The 27,364-nt window shown below is 43.5% G+C and overlaps 1 protein-coding gene across 1 annotated transcript in view; it reads left to right on the forward strand.

Moving 5' to 3' along the window:
- The first annotated feature begins 716 nt into the window (after positions 1-716).
- ELOVL7 (ELOVL fatty acid elongase 7) overlaps positions 717-27,364 on the forward strand; it is a 65,315-nt gene continuing 38,667 nt past the window's right edge. Inside the window, exon 1 of the mRNA XM_075854899.1 lies at positions 717-746. The gene's annotated coding sequence lies outside the window, so the exon portion shown is untranslated. The remainder of the gene's footprint in view (positions 747-27,364) is intronic.

Consider the following 27,364-nt stretch of genomic DNA (forward strand, 5'->3'; position numbering starts at 1 on the left):
AATGAATTAGATAAAACTGCAAAACCGCGGCAGAAATCTGAATGTGCGACTGAACAAATCTCATCCACATGCGGAAGAACTTTCTCCGAACAGAAATAAGAGCGAATCTCACTCTTTTCATTGTAGATTGGTGAAATCCACGGTGAATCCGCAGCAAAATCCACATATAACACATTCAGATTTTGCTGCGGAGAAAATTCCCCAACAAATCAGCCACGTGTGTGGGTTCCCTAACACGGCAAATGGTGAAACATTCAAATTCCATATTAATCAGACAGATACAAAATCCATAAGGAGGTACAGTAGGGCTCCATATACGTTTATGGGTGCCATATTACAGCTCCGTGCAACTCGGAGCCTGTATGCCATAATACGGCCATGTGCGTGAGCGCTAAGTAAGTACTGGATCTTTTTCGATTAAATGGTTTGCAACTAATCTTACTTTTACACTCACTTCTTCCTCTACCTCTCTTTACACAATATCCTCCTATGAATGTTACTTATTAACCCTCTGTGTGCTTTGATCATTCCTGTAGTAAAGAATAAAGCATAGCAGCCTCTGAAAGCTGCTTGACAGCTTTCCTTGCATCCCAGTCTCTTGATGGAACAGCCACTCCCTATAGGCATGCGTAATGTGAGCCGGGAGGTGTCTAGCAGTGACTCATTGCCCCATCCTGTGTGCAGCACTTCAGGTCTGTTCTCTCTCCTTGTCCAGCCTGTGGGACAGGTGCTGCTAGTCCTGAGAGGTAAGAAAATGCCGCTACTTTAATTCTGCGCCTTTATTTTAAATCTGATGCCTTAACCTCTATGTGCATATGTAGTAGTAGTGTTTGCAGATGTATACATACTAGTCTCTGCGATCCATCTATGAGTGTATGTAATTGAGCAGTTTATGTTGTTTTTTTCCTGTGATTTTCGTAACTGGGACAAGTCAATAACCGCGCCAAACCGACTGGTGAAAATACACCTAAGCTATAGAACGTTGAAACTTTCAAAGAGACAACACCATGAATGTTTCTTTTGTTACTCCAAACTTGATTATACTGTATATATTGTAACTCGTGGACTGATACATAAGGACACGTATATGATATACTGTATATATTATAACTTGTGCACTGATACATAAGCACATGTATATAATATACTGTGTATATTGTAACTTGTGGACTGATATGTAAGCACATGTATATATTGTAACTTGTGGACTGATACAGAAGCACACGTGTGTGATATACTGTATATATTGTAAGTTGTGGACTGATACGGAAGCACACGTATGTGATATACTGTATATATTGTAAGTTGTGGACTGATACGGAAGCACACGTATGTGATATACTGTATATATTGTAAGTTGTGGACTGATACGGAAGCACACGTATGTGATATACTGTATATATTGTAAGTTGTGGACTGATACGGAAGCACACGTATGTGATCTACTGTATATATTGTAAGTTGTGGATTGATACGGAAGCACACGTATGTGATCTACTGTATATTTTGTAAGTTGTGGACTGATACGGAAGCACACGTATGTGATATACTGTATATATTGTAAGTTGTGGACTGATACGGAAGCACACGTATGTGATATACTGTATATATTGTAAGTTGTGGACTGATACGGAAGCACACGTATGTGATATACTGTATATATTGTAAGTTGTGGACTGATACGGAAGCACACGTATGTGATCTACTGTATATATTGTAAGTTGTGGATTGATACGGAAGCACACGTATGTGATCTACTGTATATATTGTAAGTTGTGGACTGATACGGAAGCACACGTATGTGATCTACTGTATATATTGTAAGTTGTGGACTGATACGGAAGCACACGTATATGATGTACTGTATATATTGTAACTTGTGGACTGATACGGAAGCACACATATGTGATATACTGTATATATTGTAAGTTGTGGACTGATACAGACGCACACGTATGTGATATACTGTATATATTGTAAGTTGTGGACTGATACGGAAGCACACGTATGTGATCTACTGTATATATTGTAAGTTGTGGACTGATACGGAAGCACACATATGTGATATACTGTATATATTGTAAGTTGTGGACTGATACGGAAGCACACGTATGTGATCTACTGTATATATTGTAAGTTGTGGACTGATACGGAAGCACACGTATGTGATCTACTGTATATATTGTAAGTTGTGGACTGATACGGAAGCACACGTATATCATGTACTTTATATATTGCAGATAGTTATTCTTTATTGTCTATCATTAATTTATCAGACGTGTTTTAAAACGTCCATAGTTTATCATGTGAACGCGACGTGTATTTGGGGGTCATTCACATTAAATCGCACATACTAAAGTGTGTTCCCAATCATTTGCATTGATTATCATTATGTTCTTGGGCTAGATAAGCCTTTCTTCTTTGACCTGTTCGGTCATTTTTAGACGATAGAGGCGAAATCTCCTATTTAGCTGTAGCTCAGACCTGTGGCAGTTGTGGCTCTTTCGTCGAGAGGACTGTCAGCCTCTACTGATATCAATGGACGTCCAACAGTACTTGACATATAATGCTGGATTTTGCTAGCGATGGGATTCCCTGGGATGAGCTTGTCTTGGGGGGATCCAAAGTTTGAAAAAGGGATTTTCGATGCTTGTCGACCCTATAATAAAAAGAAAAGAATCGGATGTGTTATATCTAAGGCTGGTTTTACATACAGCAGGTGGACGGGGAATGGTGACCATTCCATTAATTCTTCTCCCCCCGCATAATAATACGGAGTGTATTTTACTCATAATTTAGGTTGTGTGTTTTCATCTTTTGGGAATCCACCCAGAGACGAGTTGATCTGCTTTAGTAAAATGTTGAGAGCGAGATATTTTTTTTTCCTACCAATAGGTTTGAATTTTCTATGGAGTATGGTCCTATTTGAATAAGCTTTTTACTTGAAATTTTTTATTTGCTTATTCGGTCAAAGAATATCTTTACCGGTCAACCTGGCATTGTATAAACTGAGGCCGGTCTAGCATGGCCTGACAAACCGGAAAGCATTGCATGTTACTGTGTTTTTATGTGTTTGGTGTTTTTTATAAAAAAATTTTGGTCCTTTTGGGTCCCTCTTTCAGTTAATTAATCTTACATTTACTTGATCACAGTTAATTAATTTATCTTGTGAAGAATAAAGTAAGTCTGGGAGACATAGGCTTTTTTTAATAGTGAGCGATAAATCGCTGTCCATAGGAATCTCTTGACTGGAGCGATTGTGAAGAGATTTTCAAGCTACTCAATTAGCTTGAAAATCTCTTCACAATCGCTCCAGTCAAGAGATTTGCTAGCAATTGCTTTTTTAATCACTACATGCCAGAGTTTCGGAGCTACTCACTTGCCAGGAGCGGTTTTTGGAGAGATTTTCAAGCTAGTCAAAGCATTCCTATGGACAGCGATTTATCACAGCGATAGCAATGTTTGTTTTTTTTGTAGTGAGATCAATACTCTGTGTGAAGCCCTAGCCTAATGCATTCCTATGGATAGCGATTTATCAACTTTTTTTTATTTTTTTAAGTAAGTTAAATGGCCCTACCCTAATGCATTCCTTTTGGACAGAGATTAAATCACTCACTACAATAAAGAAAACTCTCTCTAGCCCCAGCCTTAGGCCTCATGCACACGACCGTAGCCATGTGCACGGCCGTGATTTTCGGGTCGGCCAGCTGCGGGCAGTCATCCGCAAGCCGCCCGCAAATCGCGGGCCATGCACATGGCCGCGGCCATTATTTTCAATGAGCCCGGAGCAGAACACGGCCGTAATAAGACAGGTCCGTTCTTTCTGCGGTGCGGGCTCCCGGGCCATGCACGGACCGTAAAAACTACGGTCGTGTGCATGGTCCCATAGAAATGAATGGGGCCGCAATTCTCCCCTGGATTTTCGGGGGAATTGCGGCCGCAAAAACACATTCGTGTGCATGGGGCCTAATGCCCTGTTCACACGACGGAATTGTTGCGGCAGGTTGCAACTTTTCTGCATTTTTATTTCCGCAGCGTGGGCATGAGATTTTCTAAATCACTTTGCTGCTACTGTAAATGCTGTGGAATGCTTACAGATTTCCATTGCGGAAATTCCATAGCATTTAAGGGCTTATTCAGACGAACGGGATATACGTCCGTGCAATGCGCGTGATTTTCACGCACGTCGCACAGACCTATATTAGTCTATGGGGCCGTGCAGACATGTGCGTGATTTTTACTCCGCGTGAGTACGCTGAAAAAAAGTCACGACATGTCCGTTCTTTGGGCGTTTTTCGCGCATCACGCACACATTGAAGTCAATGGGTGCGTGAAATCCACGCATGCCACATGGAAGCACTTCCGTGCGACCAGCGTGATTCGCGTAACAGCTGTGAAAAGGATGAATGAAAACAGAAAAGCACCACATGCTTTTCTGTTTACAAACATCCAAACGGAGTGTCATAATGATGGCGGCTGCGCGAAAAGCACGCAGCCGCGCATCATACGAGCCTGTCACACGGAGCTGTCAAGTGCCTTTTGTGCGCGCAAAACGCCGCGTGTTTTGCGCGTGCAAAACGCACACGCTCATGTGAACACGGCCTAACACTACGTGGGAACCTGGCTTAAGGCCGGGTTCACATGTTGCGTAAATACTGCAATTTTACTGCAACATTTTTTGTTGTGGAAAGTTTGCAGCATAATACAGTAGAAGCAAAGTGGATGAGATTGGAACAAATCTCATCCACACGCTATGTAAATGATGCGCTTTTTTAACTTGCAGCATGTCCATATTTGCATAATCGCTGCTTTTGTTTTGCAGGTTTTTTCCATTGAATTCAATGTAGAGGTAAAACCCGCGGAAAGCTGCAAGACTAAAATAAAATCTTATTCTTACCCAGAATTCTGTGCTTTGTCCAGGCCAGCCTCCTGGGATGACGTTTCTTCTCATGTGACCGCTGCAACCAATGTTTTTTGTTTGTTTTGTTTTCCACAGCGGACGTTCCGGCCGAAAAACTGCACAAATAGGAATTCCCTGTGGCCGCAAGGTTAGATACACTGTGTATCTTTTACGCAGAATATCTGCCCTGTGTGAAGGTAGCCTAAGGCCGGGTTCCCACGTAGCGTAAGCTCTACGGAATTCTGTGTGGAAATTATGCCGCATTTACAGTAGCAGCAAAGTGAATCAGATTTAGAAAATCTCATGCCCAAGCTGCGAAAAAGAAACCTCAGAAAAGTCATGCGGAAAACGTTCTGCAATGCGACTTTCAATTTCGCAGCATGTCAATTTATGCTGCCGGTACTGTGCAGAGATTCTACGTGTTTGGCCCATAGACTTCAATGTGGAGTCTAAATTCTGCAATAGATTTGCGTTTCCGCAGCAATATGAGCAAGAAAAACGCACTATTTGGTGCAGATTTTCGTGACCGATTTACCAATATTTTTCTTGAGATTCTGCTGCTGATTTTCGGTTTCAGAAAATCTGCAGCATATCCTGTGTGTGGAAACATACCCGGAAGGTGCTGCGGGTTCCAGGTCAGAAACGCTGCGTAAAACTCATGCAGCGTATCTGACCTGGAACCCGCAGCACCTCCTGTCTGAAAAATCGATGAAAAACGATGTGGTGCGGTTTTTGGACGGAATTTTGGCTGTGTAAAAAGCGCTCATACTTATCCCTCCATTCTTTGACGTCTGCTCTGGCCTCCAACGACGACGTTGCAGGCTATGTGATGCTGCAGCCTGCTGAGAAGTCATCCAAGGAGGCAGGACTCGGAGTTTCGATTTTTGCAGCGTAATCGTTGCAATTACGCCACAAAAAATGCAACACTTGGCTTTCTGTTGCGGGTTTTGCATCCCCATTGAATTCAATGAGGAAAACTTGCAACAGAAAATCAACAAAAACGCAGCATAGCGTGACATGCTGCGGAATTAAATTCCCATCGCTTGTCAATTTACTAACTTTTACACAGTTTTTTTTTTCCGCATGAGATTTACTAAATCTCATCCACCTTGCTGCTACTGTAAATGCTGTGGAATTCCCGCAGACAATTCAGCAGTATTTAGAACCCAGCCATAGGCCGGGTTCCCTCGGGCCAGATACGCTGCATGAGATACACACTGCGTATCCGACCCGGAACCCGCAGCGCATTCCGTCTGAAAAGCCAAACCGTTTTTTTCCGCCGGAATTTCTGCTGCGGTAAGCAGCGTAGAAATAATAATAAAAAAATGCCCGTACTTACCTAGGCCGTTGTCATGGTGATGTGTCCCTCCTTTGCCATCCGGTCCAGCCTCCTGGACGAAGTTGCAGCCCATGTGACGCTGCAGCGGTCACAAGGGAGGAAATGTCACCCCAGGAGGCCGGACTGGAGGAAGAAGCAGGGTGTTCTGGGTAAGTCTGAATTTATTTTTTCAGAGTTGCGGAAAAAAAACCTCTGTGTAAACGTTAATAAATTTACCTGTTGAGCGGAATTTAAAACCGCAGCTTGTCAATTTATGCTTTCTTTTCGTTGATTTTCCTTTGTGGTTGTTTCCATTGAATTGAATGGGGATGCAAAACCTGCAACAGAAAGCCATATGTTGCGACTTTTGCGGCAGAAAGACCGTGGTTACATCGCAAATTACGCGATTACAACATTTTATTCCATGTAACCGCTGCAGCCAATCGTCATCGTAGGAGGCCGGACTATGCGCAGTGAAGAGGGAGGGGGTAAGTATGGATGTTTTTTTTTTTTTATTGCACTGCTCTCCACAGCGCAAATGCCGTTTCGAAAAACCACACCAATGTGGTGCGGTTTTTCGGACTAAATGTACTGTGGGTTCCAGGTCGGATACAATGCGCGGTTTTTACCAACGCATCCGACATGTGGGAACCCATCCTTCGGGTATGTTCCCACAGGCAGAAGATGCTGCAAATATTCTACAAAAGAAAATCTACAGCAGAAAGAAAAAAAAAAAATGCAGGTTACATTGTCTCTAAAATCCGTTTTTTGCTGGGCATATTGTTGTAGAAAAACTGTGGATTTTCCGCAGTGGTTTTACCTGCAGATTTGTGTGAAGCATTGAATGTAGCAAATTTTATATACAACAGCAGGTTTCTTGCTGTTTTTACTGTGTTTCTGCAGTAAAATTATTATTTTCATTATAGTTGAGACTGCGGGATCTCAATGCATCCGGGCTAAACTTATGCCTTAAGGACACCCTTGTGACATATGTTTACCAACTCCATGGGAACATCAGGAGATTTTCTCTGCATATTTGCTAACAAAGCACCACTTGGTGAGAATTTAGCCAAAGTTCTGCCAATAGTGGAAAATATAAGGCTTTCTTCAAACCTGCGTCAGAGGCCTGTTCTGACGTTCCGCCGGAGCTTCCCGTCAGAACGGGACCCTGACTGAGAGAAACGGAAACCATAGGTTTCCGTTTGTCTCACTATTGATTTCAATGGTGACTGATCCGGTGCCAACGGTTTCCGTTTGTCTCCGTTGTGCAAGGCTTCCGTGCTTTTGACAGAATCATTACCGTAGTCGACTTCGCTATTCATTCCGTCAAAACTTCGAAACCCTTGCACAACGGAGACAAACCGAAATCATTGGCATCGGATCCGTCACCATTAAACCTATGGTTTCCGTTTGTCTCAGTCCGGGTCCTGTTCTGACGGGAAGCTCCGACCGAATGTCAGAAAGGAACCCTAATGCAGATGTGAACGAAGCCTAAGTCGGGTTAGTTTTTCTATAGAAATCAATGATGTATACTATTCACTTGCTTGGGTGACATACACATATGGAAACTAGAGGAGTTTTTTTTTTTTTATTATAAATGGCAGATCTGAACAAGCCTGAAATGAGTCGTATCTAGGAAATTGCTTCCTCCTGAGACTATTTCCCACTCCAGCTCCATATTGTAATGTCATTGGTTTCATTTCTGTAGCAGATGACAACACGATTATGGCTGTTGAGATAATATAATGCCTAGGGTATGTGCGCACTAGGCAAATTAGCTACGGATTTCTTTGCGGAAAATCCACAGCAAATTACAGTAGCCGCAAAGTGGATGAGATTTGAACAAATCTCATCCACACGCTGGGGAAAAATATCCACTAAGAAAACAATAATTGACCTGCAATGCGTTTTTTTGTGTAATCGTTGCATTCTTGTTGCGGTTTTCCCTTATTGAGTTCAATGGGAAACAAAAAAATTCAACAAATAGCACAAGTTGCATTTTTTTGCTGCAGAAAAGCACAAAACCACAGCTAAAATGTAAAATCTGAAAAAAAAAAATTATTTGAATTGATTAAAAAAAAGTCCATACTTACCCCCTGGCGTTATCATAGCAGCGACTCCTTGTTTCCTCGGCTGTTCCCCATGCATCTTGGCCTCCTGGGATGACGTTTCATCCCATTTGACTGCTGCAGCGTTCTCACAGGAGGCCTGGCTGCAGGGAGGTAAAACCCGCACCAAATGGCAAATTTTGTGATTTCTGCAGCGGAAAAGCTGCAATTCCATCGCAAACCAAAAGAAAAAAAAATCCCTTTCTTGTTTAAAATGAAAATAAAATTGTTGTCATACCGACGCATCCCCCCATTCTCCTTGTATCCTGGCCTCCTAAGAGGACGTTTCATCCCACGTGACTTCTGCAGCCGATCACAGGATGCAAAGGTCATGTGGGCTGCACCGTCATCACAGGGGGCCGGGCTGCACGGAGAACGGAGGGACACATCGCTATGACAATGCCCAGCGGGGTAAGCATTGGCTTTTTTTTTTCGAAAATCTGCACCACAATTTGGTGCGGTTTTATGGCCGGAATTTCCTGCGGGTTCTAGGACTGATACGCCGTGCACTTTTTGCAGAGTATCCACACTGTGTTAACATACTCTTAGATCAGGAGTGGGGAACCTTTTTTCTGCCAAGGACCATTTGGATATTTATAACATCATTCGCGGGCCATTCAAAATTATCAACTTAAAAATGTGCCTGCTATATCTGGTCAAACATTTAATTAACTCCCCTCTAATGTGATGTCTGGAACTGCTTCTCTTTGGTGAGGCGTGTGATGTTAGCCGGTATTGATGATGTTGCTGCGTCGGTCAGTCTAGAGCGCAGTGGACTCTTTGCAATGGTAAGTTTTGAAAAGAACTCTCAGCTGTAAGTTGTCCCTACTAACTTAAAGGGGTTTGCCCATCAGGGACATTTATGACATCCACTGGAAATGTTAGAAACTGTCAGATTGATGCGGGTCCCTGATGTGGGACCCGCACCTATCTTTAGAAGGGGGCCCCTAAACACCGTTCCACCTCTCTTTTTGTTCCGGCTGATTTCCGACCATGAAGAAGAAAACAGCCTATCTCACTGAGCTGCGCTGTTTCCGTAACTCCCATAGTAGGGAATGGCAGTTACGGAAGCAGCGTAGCATGCGAGTTACGCTGTTTCCATATCTACCATTCAGTTCTATGGGACTTAGAGAAACAACGTAGCTCAGCAAGCTACGCTGTTTTTTTGTCTTCATTGTCGGATATCACACGAGTCAGCCACAACACAAAGAGGTAGAACGGGGTTTAGGGGGCCCCGTTCTAGAGATAGATCTCGGACCCAGAGGTGGGACCCACATCTATCTGACGTTTATAAAGTATCCTGTGGTTATATCATAAAAGCCCTTGATGGACAAAAAAACAACCCTTTAAGTCATATGACCTCACTTTGAGTGAGTAGGGTGGGCGGAGCCAAGGAGGGAATGATGCGGCGGTCAGTGAGGTCGGGGCGTGCTGTGACTGGAGTGGATTTGTCCAGTCACCTGACCTCACATCACTGATGTGAGATCAGGTGACTGGACTGTGCCGGCCCGGGAGTGGACCAGTCGGTCACCTGACCTCACGTCACTGACTCTGGTCAGGTGACCGGACTGGTCCATCCTTGAGCCGGCATGCACCGACCTCAGACCGCCGCCGCCATACTTGGCTCCATCCGCCCTTCTGCTCCTAAATGCGAGTGAGTAGGACGGACAGAGCCAATCAGTGAATGTTGTTGCGGCAGCGCATTCTAAGTGATGTCAGGCTGGACCAAATGATCTCGCAGTACTTATACAGCCCACGGGCCGGACGTTGCCCACCCCTGTCTTAGATAAATCTAACTTATTTTCGTTCGCAGAAATTTTCTGCAACGAATGATCCCATGATGAATCCTCTCTTAGGCCTTGTTCACACAGTGCAGATTTGCTGCAGATTTTGCATGCATTTTTTTTGCCTAAACCAGAATTGGATCCAAGAGAGGAGATACTTTTAGGGTAAGTTCACACGTAGCGTAAGTACTACTGATTTTGTTGCGGAAAATCCGCGGCATGATACAGTAGCAGCAAAGTGGATGAGACGTGAACAAATCTCAGCCACACGCTGCGTAGAAAAAAACGCTCAAATTGACCTGCGGTGCTTTTTTTAAAATCCACAGTATCTCCATTCTATTTGCGTAATCGCTGCTTATTTGTTGTGGGTTTTCCTGAATTAATTCAATGGGGCGGTAAAACCTGCAACAAATAGATGTTGCAATTTTTAATTTTTTTATTTTCAGCGTAACAGCTTCGATTCCGCTGTGAAAATCGCAACTCAGATTTTTTTTTTTTATACTTACCCAGAGTTGTGTGCTTCTTCGTCCAGGCCGGCTTCCTGGGATAACGTTTCCCAGGAGACCGGACTGCAGGACGGCAGGGGAATTTTCTGCAGTGTACATTCCAGGTAAAAAACGGCATAATTTAATGCGTTTTTTTGGCCGAATTGCCTGCGGCCGCCAGGGCAGGTTCGCGGTGTACTTTTACGCAGCGTCCAGCCCGTGTGAACATAGCCTTAAGGCCTTGCTTTTTCTTCTTTTTAGGTCCCGTTCCTGGGTTTTGTTTAAAAAATACATGCAACACCTGCACTGTTTAAAATATGTATGCTGTGTACGTAGACTTTTTTTATTTTATTTCATTAAACTAACATCTAGCCACAGTGTTTTTTCAAAAAAAACAAAACGCAGCGAAAGGCGCTACGGAAGACCCACCAAAACGCTGTATGTGAAACCATTCTAAGGCCGGGTTCCCACAGGACGGATACGCTGCGTAAAAATCATGCAGCATGTCTGACACTGAACCCGCAGGACATTCCGTCCAAAAATTTGCATCACATTGTCGTGCGATTTCTCAGATGGAAATTCCGCTGCGGAAGGAAGCCATTCATACATACTTATCCCCTCTGAAATCTGCTTTTTTTTTTTTTTTTTGCAGCCTGGGTGAGATTTACTAAATCTCAACCACTCTGCTGCTACTGTAAACGCTGCGGAATTGCCGCACGCAATTCCGTTGCGGGAATTCCACAGTGCTTAAGCTATGTGGAATCCGGCCTAAGGCTTCTTACACACACGCTTTTTTCATGGTGTTTTTTCCAAATAATGTGTTTTACTATATGCATTTTTTTTATGTGTCGTTATTTTAACATTGCAAATCATTTAATCATGTGATGCAAATATTCCTCTTTGCAACACATGTTTTTTTTTTCTGAAAAATCAGCACAAAAACACCATAAGGCTGGCTTCACACGACCAATTTTCAGACATAAACAAGGCGTTTAATGCCTCGTTTTACGTCTGAAAATACGGATCCAATACGTCGGCAAACATCTGCCCATTCATTTGAATGGGTTTGCCGACGTACTGTGCTGACTATCTGTCATTTACGCGTCGTCGTTTGACAGCTGTCAAACGACGACGCGTAAAATGACTGCCTCGGCAAAGAAGTGCAGGACACTTCTTTGCAACGTAATTTGAGCCGTTCTTCATTGAAGTCAATGAAGAGCAGCTCAAGATTTACGGGCGTCAAAGACGCCTCGCATAATGCGAGGAGGAGCTTTTACGTCTGAAACGAGGCAGCTGTTTTCTCCTGAAAACAGTCTGTCTTTTCAGACGTAAAAGGCACTTCTCGTGTGCACATACCCTAAGGAAGGCAACACATTTTGACACCTGAGTTTTTTTGAAGAGGGAGAAAACGCCATTTACTGCCTGAAAAAATGCCAAATCAATGCTTGCTGCGATTGTAAAAAAACGGCAATAAGCAAAAAAAAACAACACATAAAAGCCTAAAAAAAGGCAATGTTTTGTAGTGCTTTAAATATTTCTGCATTGACGGATAATATCTGACAAGAAACGCCACAAAAAAATAAGATGCATGTGAAGCTACCCTAAAGGGGTTTTCTAGGTATACATATTGATGGCCACACTGAAAGCACTGTGCCCCCTTTTTTTCTGCTAGTATTCTGACTCCATGACCAGGCTGTAAGTTGTAGGGCCCTTGAGACAATCTCACTGTATATGTCTGTATTGAACCGGTACTCACACCAAGACACTGTCAGATAGCGTCAACTCAGCTGAAGAGGCACGTGGGAAGTTTCCAGAGAAGTTTATTTTCAGGCTGAAATACTTGTAATGTACACAAACCAGCAGGTGAAAAGATGATATTTTGCCAGAGTTGAGCAGGAGATGACTACACAGTATGGGAACCATGAGGAAAGACAACTAGGCACAGAAAGAAGGGAGGAGCTATTACCTCAGAGCCTAGCTACAGGGAGATAGCAGGGACAAACTAAATAAAGCAAAGCAACTTCAATAGGAGCATATAACATAACATGACAGTGAATAGAAACCTAAGTCGAGGGACATGACACTCCCCGTCTGAAATCTTTAGATTTCACAATAAAATCAAACTTGAAAGAATGTCCTTGAATAATGTCCAGTAGTGGATCCTGGAACCTGAAAGACAAAAAGAACATGCAAACAATGACAATAGTTATAGTCCAAGTCTGTTGCCGATAGTCCGCAACAGTAGGTATCCGCTTGTACAAGTTCCAAGTAAAAAACCCATCTTCGGATTGGGGAAGCCGCAACTTGCCAACACTTCCACCAACCCACTGTATATTCCAAATGGTAAGGTGTTCCAAATATAACACAGCTAGCAGCCAGCTGGGGACTGTGTCCTTTATGTGCCTTCTTTCTTTGGAAGAAGAAGCACTAGTTCAGTGATTGGGCGGAAGAAAACTCGCACTGAGCCTCCTTTGGTCACCTTGACCTCTACCTTTCGAGTCTTTCCATCATCACTAGGCATAACCTTGGTAACAAGACCCATTGGCCATTCATTGCGATGGGCTTCCTTATCTTTTAGAAGAACAAGGTCACCTTCCTGGAGGTTAGGTCTCGACGTCTGCCATTTGTGACGGCTTTGAAGTATGTGCAAATACTCTGTCTTCCAGCGGTGCCAGAACACGTTGGACAGGTATTGTACCTGTTTCCATTGGCGTCGGTAAATGTCGCTGTGGTCAAAGATTCCCGCAGGGATTGCAGCAGTCCCGATCTTCTGGGTAAGAAGCGTAGCTGGGGTAAGAATAACTGGGGAATCAGGGTCCGAGGATACTGGGACTAGTGGCCTTGCATTGATTATGGCGGACACCTCTGCAAGAAAGGTGACCAAGATCTCATGAGTAAGCAAAGACTTGTGATCCAGCAACATGGAGTCAAGGATTTTGCGTGCAATTCCAATCATGCGTTCCCATGATCCTCCCATGTGAGACGAATGTGGAGGGTTAAACACCCATGTGCACCCATTGTTAGACAAGAAATTGTCTAACTGCAGTTCTTTGCTGGCTCCCACGAAGTTAGTGCCGCAGTCAGACCTCAGTTGCTTGACGGGTCCTCGGATAGAGAAGAATCTTCGGAGGGCATTGATGAAGCAAGAAGAATCCATAGACTCAATCACTTCAATGTGTACTGCTCGGATGCTGAGACATGTAAACAGCACAGCCCACCGTTTGCTGTTTGCGACTCCACCACGGGTCCTTCGTGTAACAACTGACCATGGGCCAAAGACATCCACCCCAACATGAGTAAAGGGCGGTTCCGTACTTAGCCGGTCTGCTGGGAGATTTGCCATTTGTTGTTGATGGTGTCTTCCTCTTAACTTATGACACTTGACACATTTATGGAGCACGGAGGAGATGCATCTCTTCATCCCTACGATCCACAAGCCGGCTGACCTGATGGCACCTTCCGTAAACTGTCTGCCTTGGTGCTGCACTCTTTCATGATGGTGTCGGACCAATAGTGTAGCAATATGATGCCGACCTGGTATAATGACAGGATTTTGTTCCTTGCTACTTAGATCAGATCTCACTATACGGCCGCCCACTCTCAGCAATTTGTGATGATCAAGCACTGGATTCAGTTCAAAGAGTGCACTGCTCTTGGAAAGATTGATACCCTTTGTAATATTGTCAATCTCCTGACTGTATACTTCTTGTTGCACACAACGGGTAATGACTTCTTCAGCATGTTCGATGTCTGCGACAGTAGGGTGTTCTTTACAGATATGCCAGCCATGACACTCTGATGTGTCCTTAGCAAAGCAGTGAGCGATATGAATTAGGTGAGCAACAGCTCGCACAATAGATGACCAATTTGAGAAGCGTTCAAAGCGATGTGACTTCAGCTTCAATTTTGGAATTACAGAAGTGAAGAGCGTGGTATTTGTAGGCCTGATTTCCTTGTCAGACTCCGGATCCACCATCTCATAGGTGGTGTTGGTAGGAATTAAACAGGGATCCTCATACAAGAATCTTGGAGGTGACAACCACATGTCGCATAGGCCTGCTGCCGGTTCAGGTCTTGTTCCACGATCAGCTGGGTTAAGGTCAGTGGAGATGTACTGCCACTGCCCAGGAGTAGAAAAACTTCTAATGCGTTCTACTCTGTTGCTGACATATACATAGAATTGTTTTGTTTGGTTGTATATATAACCAAGCACAACTTTACTATCTGTGTAGAAAGCAAATGAATCAATTGCAATGTCCATTTCGTTTTTAATAACTTCAGCAATCTCTACTGCTAGCACAGCTGCACAAAGCTCAAGTCTTGGCACAGAGTGTGCGGGTTTTGGGGTTAGTTTGGCCTTACCCAGGACAAATCCACAGTGAGGCTTGTTGGTTCCTGGGATTCTCAGATAGGCTACTGCAGCTATGGCTTCGATAGACGCATCAGAGAAAATGTGTATTTCTCTTCTGCTGGCAGCTGAAAGAGAGCTGGGAACATAACAACGTGAGACTTGGAGTTGTTCTAATATTTTCAGAGACTCCTTCCATATCTTCCACCTTTGTTGTTTCTCAATAGGCAGAGAAGTATCCCAGCCTATGTTCTCAGTGGTAAACTGTCTCAGCAATTTCTTGCCTTGAATGGTGACGGGGGCTATGAAGCCAAGAGGATCATAGATGCTGTTCACAACAGATAAAACGCCTCGCTTGGTAAAAGGTTTGTCACTGGCTGACACTTGGAAGGTGAATGTGTCTTGCTTAATGTCCCACAGCAAACCTAGGCTTCGTTGTATAGGAGGAACATCAGAACCAAGATCGAGGTCTTTCAAGTTGGTTGCATGATCTTCAGAGGGGAACGCTTTCATTACCTTCTGGCTGTTAGAGATAATCTTGTGAAGTCTGAGATTTGCTACAGACAGCATTGCCTGCGTTCTGGTGAGGAGATCGATTGCCTCTTCACTTGTGGGTAAGGATTTAAGTCCATCGTCTACATAGAAGTTCTTCTCAACAAATTGACGAGCATCAGATCCATACCCCTTCTCACCTTCCTGGGCTGTCCTTCTCAATCCATAGATTGCTACAGCAGGAGAGGGGCTGTTGCCGAAGACATGTACCTTCATCCGGTAATCTGTGACCTTGTTGTTGACATCATTGTCTTTGTGCCATAGAAACCTGAGGTAGTTCCTGTTGTCTTCCTTGACAATGAAGCAGTGGAACATTTGCTGGATGTCAGCCATTACTGCAACAGGTTCTTGTCTGAAGCGGATGAGTACTCCTATGAGGTTGTTGTTTAGGTTAGGCCCAGTGAGGAGCAGGTTGTTTAGAGAAACGCCTTCATGCTGAGCGCTGGAATCAAACACCACTCTGATTTGATTAGGCTTGCGAGGGTGATACACGCCAAAGGATGGAAGGTACCAGCATTCTTCTCCTTCCTTTAGTGGTGGTGCAGGTTCTGCATGATCTCTATCAAATATATTTTGCATGAAGTCTACAAAATGTTTTTCCATCTCTGGTTTCCTCTTTAGGGTGCGTTTTAAAGAGGAAAATCTCGAAACTGCTTGCTGTAGATTGTTTGGTAATTTCGGTCTTGGGGAACGGAAAGGCAAAGGTGCTACCCAGCTGTTAGACTCATCCTGAGCAAATTCTTTGTCCATAACCTTGAGAAATTCTTTATCCTCTCTTGCAAGTGCCAACTTATTGTCTTCACTTGTAGAATTGAACACTGTTGCTCCAAGACTGTCATCCCAGGACAGGAATGTGTTCATATTATCTTGGTGGTCAAGCTGCCACTTACTGTTGTTCAGCTTCTCTTTCACCCAGTAATGGTGTGGGCATGGCTGAAAATAAGTGTTGCGACCATTTGGCAAAATGTGAGTTTTAAATGAGGAAATCTTGGTAGGCTTCTTCATCTTGTCTATACAGACGTTGCCTATGATAACCCAACCTAAATCAAGGCGTTGGGCAAACGGAGCATCATGTGGTCCGTTGATTTGCTGGCGTACCTTATGTACCCTGAGAATGTCTCTACCGAGCAGAAGTAGGATCTCTGCACTCTTGTCAAGGGCTGGTATTTCTTTCGCTATAGCCCTTAGATGAGTGTGATGAAGAGCAGCCTCTGACGTAGGAATCTCATCTTTGTTGGATGGTATCTGGTTGCACTCAACAAGTGTGGGTAAGGGTATCTCCTGATTGTTGAGAGAAGCCACTATAAGTCCACTGGCTCTTCTTCCGGAGACCTCTGTAATGCCACTACAAGTACCCAAGGTGTAAGGGTAAGCATCTCCTTTTAAGTTGAACAGGTCAAAGAGTTCTGATCTTGCGAGTGAACGGTTGCTCTGATCGTCCAGGATGGTATACACCTTTACGGCCCTTTCCGGTTGACCCTTGGGGTATACGTTGACTAGACATATCTTTGCGCAGGACTTGTCGCAAAGGTCGTCTCCGCAGACTTCTGTGCATGAAGAAGATACAGTAGTAAGATTTGCTGCTTGCTCTGCATTCTCCCCGCCATGATTTATCGCAGGAGTGGAATGTGCAGGTGGTGCAGGACTGAATTGAGATGGATGGAGCGCTTGCACATGGTCCTCACAGCCGCACTCTATGCATTTAATAGTAGTTTTACAGTCTTTAGCGAAATGTTCAGTAGACGCACAACATCTGTAACATACCCTAAATTTCTTTAGAAGCTCTTTGCGTTCCTGGAGCGGTTTCTTTCTGAAGCCAATGCATTTCTTGAGAGGATGTGGCTTCTTATGAATAGGACATAGGCGATTAGGATTTTCAATCTTTTCACCTTGGTTGTACTTGTCTGGAGCTGATGAGGGTGTGGGAAGGACATCGGTCTTTTTCACTGACACTGGACCTCTGTGGTTTCTATAGTTAGAACGTGGGCTGTCGTACTTAGGATGGGGTGAACCAGGACCACTGGACTCACTGGAGGTAAAGCTTGGGTCATTCTTGGATTCTGCAATGTTCCTGATAAATTCACAGAAGTAAGAAAATGGAGGAAAGGAGACTTGCTTTTCTTTTTTGTATCTCGACCCAAGTGTAGTCCACCTTTCTTGAATATTGTACGGCAGCTTGGAAACTATTGGGTTTACCCCACGAGCTGTGTCAAGGTAACTGAGGCCAGGTAGGTGTGGGTCTGCCTTGGCCAGCTGGAGCTCTAAGAGTAGGTCGCTGAGCTCTTGGAATTTTTCATTGTCTTTGCCAGATATTTTTGGAAAACCTTGCAGCCGTTTAAACAGAGCATTCTCTATGGCTTCAGGACTGCCAAAGCTTTGTTCCAGTCTCTCCCAAGCAGCGATGAGGCCTGCAGTTGGATTCTCGATGTGGACAGATCTCAATCTCTTGACACGTTCTGTAGACTGTGGACCGAGCCACCTGATCAGCAGATCTAGTTCTTCAGCAGCAGTAATGCCAATGTCACTAATAACGGTTCTGAAGGCACATTTCCAGCCCCTGTAGTTCTCAGGCTGGTCGTCAAACCTTGTGAGGCCGGTTTTAGTAAGTTCGCGGCGAACCATGTATCTTGCAAACTCTGTCATGTCAGTTCTCTCTGACTTTGGGCAGAGTATTGCTGGCTGAGTAGTGCTGATCATATTATTTGCGGTGTTCTGGCTAAGAGACATAGGGAAATACGGGTCTGCACGGGCGTTCAATCCAGGAGATAGTTTAAAGTCCATAGGTTTAGCTACACATGGAACTGGAACTATGTGGTTGCCAGGAGTCTGGTGACTTGCTAGCATATTGGATTGCACCTGGGCGTCTGTGTAATGAGCTTGCTGAGGTGCAGGGTTCTGGTGCAATGTGGTACGTGGAGAAAGGTAAGGATGACAAATTGGTAATGCATTGTACTGACCTTGGATGCAGAATGCTGCAGAAGAATCTGTGCCCCGTTGCTCTGGAGAAATATTTGCGCTGTCAGGATCATTCGCAGCAATCACAGGTTCACTGTTTTGGCTTAGTACATAGTCTCTTGTGCGCTTAAGAGGATCTTCTACCTCCACTTCACATACACTGATGCTGTCTCTTTCACTTCCCCTGGCAGCTTCTTCTAAAACCTTTAACCTTGCCATAGCTGTGGCATGCTCGCATTGTTTGTTTAAAGTTTCTATTTCCGCCTTTTGGCGCGCTGCATCGGCTTCCATATCTGCCTTTTGGCGCGCTGAATCGGCTTCCATATCTGCCTTTTGGCGCGCTGCATCGGCTTCCATATCTGCCTTCTGGCGCGCTGCATCGGCTTCCATATCTGCCTTCTGGCGCGCTGCATCGGCTTCCATATCTGCCTTCTGGCGCGCTGCATCGGCTTCCATATCTGCCTTCTTTTGCGCAAAGACGGCCTGTATTTTAGTAGCCTCTGCTTCTGCCCGCGCTCTTATGAGCTGTTCGCTGAGCGTGGAATATTTTGAAGATCTTGACTTAGAAGATAGTTTTGAACGACTGGTAGACTTAGAAATGCGAGACGACGTTTCCTGTAATTGCGCGATTCTTGCCTCTGTGTTAGACTTAATTTTGCATACTAGGCTGTCTCGTTCCAAATTAAGTTTCTGGAAGCTTTCAAATTCTTCTAAAGAATCCTTTGTATTAAGTTTCTTCAAAATGCCAACATATTCCTGGCTTTTCAGTGAATAATGTTCATATGCTGTACAAAGCTGTTCTAGAGCTCCCTCTAGTGGTGAAACATTGTGAGCAGGCTGTGAGATGGTGGAGATGTGACTCAGCAATCTTTGCCAGAAGTTTGAGACAGCAGAAGAAAGTTCATGTTTTGCACCTTCTAGATTCTCTGTAACCTTCCATGTAGGCTTAGCAGAGCGTTTAGCTCTCTCACTGTACTGCAGACTAGGATCCATACTTTCTTCTGACTGTAGGTACTGTTCACCTTGAGAAGACTGTGCAATGTTCTCTTCAGACATGACACCTCACAGACAGGATGTGGATAATACAGAGGTGGGGGTGCTAGCTTGCTAGAAGGGTCTATGCTGTGGGGTCACACACACTGATGATTTCTTCTGCAGGCAGTTGCCTGTCTGTGACTATCTCTGCAGGAGCTGCACACTGACTATACAGCTGGATCTGGCAGATATATAATCATGTTTTCACTATTCTGACTCCATGACCAGGCTGTAAGTTGTAGGGCCCTTGAGACAATCTCACTGTATATGTCTGTATTGAACCGGTACTCACACGAAGACACTGTCAGATAGCGTCAACTCAGCTGAAGAGGCACGTGGGAAGTTTCCAGAGAAGTTTATTTTCAGGCTGAAATACTTGTAATGTACACAAACCAGCAGGTGAAAAGATGATATTTTGCCAGAGTTGAGCAGGAGATGACTACACAGTAAGGGAACCATGAGGAAAGACAACTAGGCACAGAAAGAAGGGAGGAGCGATTACCTCAGAGCCTAGCTACAGGGAGATAGCAGGGACAAACTAAATAAAGCAAAGCAACTGCAATAGGAGCATATAACATAACATGACAGTGAATAGAAACCTAAGTCGAGGGACATGACAGCTAGCATCCAGGGGTCAGATAGAATAGGAATGTCCATCAATGTGTATTCCCAGGAACCCCTTTAATATCACTGTCAATACATTTTAGTAAAAATATTTAGTAACTTTAGTGATTTTATACAACTTTGTAATGAAGTTCTAGACTCTGTTTCTTTTTTCCTGTATTCCCAGTTTGGATAAATATATAGCATCCTGCAACACAATGCTGCCACTAGGGGAATAAAACGGAGGATGCATATTTTACCGTCTCATTGTGGGAGATTTACTTACACTGGCCTTTTTATGCGCCAGTCTCAGCGCAACATGGGTTGGAGTAAGATGCGCCTAATTTATGAAGAGGCGCATTCCTTTTTTTAATAAATTAGGTGCATCTCCATCGGTACATCAGAAAGTGAAGTCTACACCAGCTACGAGCTGGCATAGATTACCACTATAATTTTCTCCAGTTTCTGGTGTAAATTTATCCTGCACTGAAGGTCTTAACTGCTTTTACGAAGCCCTGCCCAATTTCAGCACAGTGGCGTGAGTGCCGTAATAGCCCTAAAAGTCAAATTTTATTGCGCAAAGTTAGGCTTTTGGGTCATTTGCACTTTTTCTATGCCAGTTCCCCCCCATTGAGTTAAAATCTTGCTGCATTAATCTGCTTTCAGTTTGCCCTACCCCCCGCCTTACATACATATATATATATATGTAACAAATTTATGGATTTGTATCAGGGAATCCTATTAATTTGTATAGTAAGACCGCTCCAAGTGTATCCTGGTTGCCACTACAATATCAGTACCCCCTTTAAATACAATATGTCGCTGCCTGTCCTGTCTGACTTTTCAGAATGTAATAATTTGGATATTTCAAGTTTTATTACTTTACGTCTAAGTGAGATCAGTTGTTCCTAGTGCATTAGTAGGATACAACTTATTACACATTCATAAGCTTTGCCTATGTATTCAGACTTCTTTGTTGGCCTTACTACTCACAACATAAAGTGGGTAATGTGCTGGTTACTAAGGAGTGATTAGTCTGGCCATGTGTATAATCATTCTGCCACGTGTATGACCCATGTGTGTAATCATGCTGCCATGTATATGACCATGTTTATGATCATGCTGCCATGTGTATGACCATGTTTATGATCGTGCTGCCATGTGTATGACCAGATGTATGATCATGCTATATAAGCATCATGTGTATGACCAGTAAGTGTATGACCAGGCTGCCATGTGTATATGTGTGTATGTATGTGTGTGTGTGTGTGTGTATATATATATATATATATTATATTCTATATTCTTTTTTTAAATGACTCTATCAGTGATGTCAAGGGCTTTCCCAGGGCCGGAGTCCACGGTCAGAGCGCTTGCAATGCTCTGGACAGTAACGTCCGTACATACCGCGGGGCATGGTTCTTCAAAAAAGTCCAATGTATACCTCCGACAGAAGGCAAAACATTATGTGCACACAGCGGAAGGCCTCCTACACACGGACGTAGCCGTAATCTCGGTCTGTGATTACGGGCACGGCCAGCCGTGGACAGCCACACCCGCATTGGCGGGCTGTGCTCCCATTATAATATACTCCGCAAAAAATTCAAAAAGTAGTGTAGTAGGTATACGTTTTAATATATTGATAAATATTTTACTGCCTGTCTAAACGTTTAAAAATCATTTTATTAATGGTATTTTAAAAGAGAAGGGCACTAATGCCAAAGGATCGGAGTACAGGCATTGGCAGCACAGATCATAGGTCCTTTGTGCAGTGCCTGACATTTGATTGTTCACAGTTCACTGAACTCAAATGCTGATACAACACTGCACAGGAGTAGTAAACCAAACTACTGGTCTGTTTGCCAGAGTGATACACGAATACAAAGTCTTATTTAGGATGTCTCAGATACACTGGTAACAGCATGTATCGCTAGAACACTCCCAAACAAAAAAACCTTCACACTTATAACATTGGTCTGTTTGCCAAAATCACCTTGCACGTAGCTCTAAGGAACTCAAGGAAGGGGTTGACCAAGTCAAGAAATTTAGGTAGTGCGGACTTTGAGAAAAAAGAAAATTTTACAGCACATATTAAGGAATGGAAGCGTTTCCAGTTTGTGCGTGACACTACTGACTTCAAAGAGGGTAGGGTGTTTGTCTTTGGTCCTAAGCCTAGTGGATACCAGGAGGCCGACACTGAATTGTCCTCATCCTTTAAGGACTGCTCGAAGTAATAGGCCTCAGGGTAGAATTCAGTCACGTCCAGTACAAAGGGTTAGGAATAGAGGACGAGCACCCACTATAGAATGTTTTTTTTTAGGCAGGAATCATCCCCTCTCGCATTATCTCCTAAGGGACCAAAGGGAATTCTAACCATCTGTCCCCCTAACTTTGATGATGATATGCAGATTATTAATCTGTCTGCTAGAAACCTCACGATTGATGAAAATAGGTTACTCAGAAAGGGGTTATCTTTTGTTCCAACCACTAAGTTTAACCTTTTTTCATGGGTCAAAGACCTTAACCTGTTCATCAGGAAATTGAAATGGAAGAAGTTTTTTAAGACGCACGACAAGCGGCATTGTGCTGAATTGAGGATTTTGGAGGAAGATCTTCCTCATGTCAGGGTACTTGAGGAGTTATGGGATGAGGGCCAAAGAGACTTGGGCGAGGGGCCCTTTACTGACTTGAGAATGCCCTCAACCAAGAACCCACCCCTCAATGATAACTCCTTGTTGGATGTGTTTTTGGAAATAGTGACTGACCAACTGAGTAGATTGGAGGCTGATAACTACATGAGTCATAACCTATCGTGGGAGGAATTGTTGGCCCTTCAGAGCCCTGAGAATGATTCTGAAATCATAATTAAACCCTCTGACAAGGGGGGGAAACTTGGCTATTATGGACCGCAGTCAATACATAAAAATGTGCATGAACATACTAAAGGACAAAGTTTGCTATCATGTCCTGGCTGAGAATCCAACGCATAATTTTCTGGACGAGCTTAAGGAAATTGTGTTTGAGGCTAAGCGTAAGAAGATAATTGATGGTCGTGAACTGGCTTTTTTGGTGGGGAAATGTCCTCAGGTGGCTACCTTTTTTTTATAGTCTCCCTAAGGTCCACAAGGGACTTCGTCCCCTCAAAGGGAGACCGATTGTCTCGGGCATTGGGAGTGTATCCCAGAATGCCAGCATCTATGTTGATAAGATCCTGAGATCCTTTGTGACGGCACTTCCATCGTATGTCAGAGATACGATGGAGGTGCTGAGGAAACTAGAGGGTATTAGATGTGACCCCAATGTTCTTCTTGCTAGTCTCGATGTGAAGGCACTTTATAGCTCCATCCCCCATTCCTTGGGATGTAGAGCCATTGAATATTTCCTCCAGGATGAGGAACCCACCTTCATGCACATAACCAATTTGTACTTAAGTTACTTAGGTTTGTTTTGGAACACAATTTTTTTCTCTTTGATCAAAAGATCTTACACCAGCTCAGGGGGGTTGCAATGGGGAGTCCATGTGCCCCCACCTATGCTAACCTCTATCTGGGCTGGTGGGAGAGGGAATTTGTGTTCTGTGATAAAATGGATAAATATACCTCCTCCATTATTATGTGGCTTAGGTTTATTGATGGTGTTCATCTTGTGGTCACGAACATCTGATGAGTTTAAGGAGTTTGTATCCGTTCTGAATATCAATAACCTTGGTCTCCTCTTTTGTTACATCTGAGATTCAGGAAAGGAACTTTACATTCCTTGATATCAAGATAGGGAAGACTGATCTTGGTTATATACAGACAGAAATGTTCAGAAAAAGCACCACAACTAATAATAATAATTTGCTCAGGTGGGATAGCAGGCACCCTTTACCCCTTAAAAGAGGTATACCTAAGGGGCAGTATATGAGGGCCAGACAAAACTGTACAACAATATCGGATTTCAAGAATTCAGCAGGAGGCTTGAAAAATAGGTTTGAACAGAAAGGCTATCCTAGTGGTGTACTTAAAACGGCTTACTAACATGCCCTAGGGGCAAATACAGAATCCCTCCTCAATCCCAAAATTCCCCCAGTGAAGGATGAAATTATCAGAGTCATAGGGACTTATGACTCTGCTCATCAGGATGTCAGGAGAATACTTATTTCCTATTGGGATATCCTGAAAGCAGATCCAGATGTGGGCAGTCTTGTTGGTGAGAGGCCCCAGATCACTTTTAAAAGCAGTCGAAACATCAAAGATAGACTAGTACACAGTCATCTTGACATGGGTAAAACTACAACCTGGCTATCATCAAACCTGAAGGGAACTTTTAGTTGTGGCCGATGTAAAGCCTGTAGCTCTATTTGGAACACCAAAACCTTTACGAGCAAAAGCACAGGGGAAACGTTTGATACAAGAACTTTTATAAACTGCTTGACGAAGGGGGTGGTATACCTAGTAACCTGTATATGTGGAACACAATATGTTGGAAAGACCAAGAGTGAATTCAGGCGAAGGGTGAGGGACCATGTCTGTGACATTGCTAGGAAAGAAGATACATCAGTATCTCGACACGTGTGGGAACATCATTCAGGAGATCACACTGTCCACAAATTCCAGGGGATGGAACATGTTCGACCATCCACAAGAGGTGGGGACGGGGATAGGAGGATTCTGCAGAAAGAGGCCCAGTGGATCTTCATTATGCAAACCATCAAACCGCTGGGGCTCAATGAACAGATATCCTTCCTCCCATTTATCTAATTTGGACATCAGTCTATGACTACAAAATGATATAGATACCACTGTTCCCCCTATGTAGCATATCTCATTGATTTATTATATATCATTTATCCTGTATCATCGTCCTCCCTTGCCTATCATTTAGGTCTTTTTCCACCTATTTATTTAGCGTTATTGTCAGGTTTTGGAGCATGTACAAAATTAGTAGCCTTATTCTGTATTGCTGACTTATCCATTTGAGTCAGCTGTAAATCGCACATATGTGTACTAATACGTGCTGTGTGGTGTTACCCTATTTAGTCCATCATCTTGCTCTCACACTTTTATTGGCTCCTTTTGTTTTATGCATCCCTTTCTATTCTATATTTGTGCAGCCGTCTATGATGTAGCTCTCCTGGTTACTACCTGATGCTTTATGCATCCATCTCATTGGACGCGATGTTACTAAGGGGGCTGCTCCAGCTGGTGGGCGTCAGTGTGACGTCTCACACACCGGTTGGTCGAGGTTCCGATGACGCGTATCATGTAGGTGGGGCAAAGCCTTTATAAGGCTCGTGAGTTTCCCCGGCGTGCACTAGACCAGCCATCAGTGTGTAGTGTATGCCGGATAATACAAAAAACAAACAGCATAATATGTGCTGACTAGCAGTGAGAATATACTCCTAGCAATTTATACCCCCTGGCGACGCTCCCCTGTATCACGGGGGCGCAGAAACGTGTAGGAAAATAAGATTTGCACCTTTTTGGCAAACAGACCATTGTTATAAGTGTGAAGGTTTTTTGTTTGGGAGTGTTCTAGCGATACATGCTGTTACCAGTGTATCTGAGACATCCTAAATAAGACCTTGTATTCGTGTATCGCTCTGGCAAACAGACCAGTAGTTTGGTTTACTACTCCTGTGCAGTGTTGTATCGGCATTTGAGTTCAGTGAACTGTGAACAATCATATGTCAGGCACTCCACAAAGGACCTATGATCTGTGCTGCCAATGCCTGTACTCCGATCCTTTGGCATTAGTGCCCTTCTCTTTTAAAATACCATTAATAAAATTATTTTTAAACGTTTAGACAGGCAGTAAAATATTAAACATACTCTACAAAATAAAAAAATAGGACGTCCTATTTTTTGCAGAGCATTTCTACGGCTTGGACACCTTCCCGTAAATATACGGGAAGGTGTGCGTGGGCAATAGAAATGAATTGGTCCGTACTTTGATCTGCAATTACGGTCTGTGTGCATGGGGCCTAACATATAATTTATTTGGTTTAAATTAGGTTTATATAAGGTTGATCAATTTTATTTTTATTTTTTTTTCAAATTCTTCATATAATTCTAATTAAAAAGGAATCTATAAGGTTCCATCATCGTATTTTATGTACCTTCTAATCATACACACAAAAAAAACACATGTAGAATAAAGTCTATTTTCATGTAGGTCACTTAGAAATAATATTTTTTTTTTAGTAGAATGCACAAATAAGAATTGTAGTATAGCAAAAATGTATGAATATGTAGTTGATAGAATCTCTGAAAGAGTATGTTCACACATAGCGTAAACCCTGTGAACTTCCAACCGTATATTTTCTGTTCTGAAATTCCACAGCGTTTTCGCAAGAGAAATGGACATGCTACAGATTTACTGTCGTGTGCATGGGGCCTAAGAAAGCACAATTTTCACATGTCTTTTAGAAAATCCTGTTGAAAATTCTCGCAGTGAATACTGCATGTGAACATCCCCAAAGACTTCCTTGTATTAGTAAAAAAAAATCGGAGGATGTAATGGAATGGGAATCAATGGGAATCTATCTTGAAACACACTGAAAGTATATCACTTAAAGTAAAAATTCTGGTCAGCCATTAAATTTTGTTTTATATGTGTTCCTTACTTTTACATTGTAAAAACTTTAGACTGCAAGGACCCATTATCCACTTTACCTGCCCAGGACCTTAACCATCCTTCTTTGAATTAACACACCAACACCTTCTTTATGCAAATGTGGAAGTGGCCACAGCTTTATTATTATTTACAACCATCGGCATGAAGACATATATATATTTATTTATTTCCTCTCCTCCTGAAATGCCGATGCTCCCTGTCTCCATCAGGCATGTAGGGTGCTACCTCCGTCTTCATCTGCCGTACTTTCCGCCAAGAAGGGGGAACTGAGAAACCTACTCAGTCCCCCGACCACCCCCACCAAGCAACGCCAGCCCTCTCTCGGCACCATCCAAGAGATCCAATAAAAAGATATCGAGCCCGATATCATTCAGATGCACTCCATCCGGTGCCAGCAGATCTGCATTATCCCCCTCCAGGGATTGGTGTCGCAACCCGATCCCCCCTATAGAGCGAATGAACCGCGACACCCGCACATTAATTAACCTGCGCACTCTCTCCAAAGCTGCCATATTCCTCGCTCCTCGCCACACCGTGCGCGCCACTATTTCGGACCAAACTATCACGCAACGGGCGAACAGATCCCGAAAACGCGCCAAATCAGTTCGTATAATTGACAATAACTCAGCCATTTTCACTTGGCCGATATCATTTCCAC

This window comes from Rhinoderma darwinii, chromosome 1 (genome assembly GCF_050947455.1).
Source record: "Rhinoderma darwinii isolate aRhiDar2 chromosome 1, aRhiDar2.hap1, whole genome shotgun sequence".
NCBI lineage: Eukaryota > Metazoa > Chordata > Amphibia > Anura > Rhinodermatidae > Rhinoderma > Rhinoderma darwinii.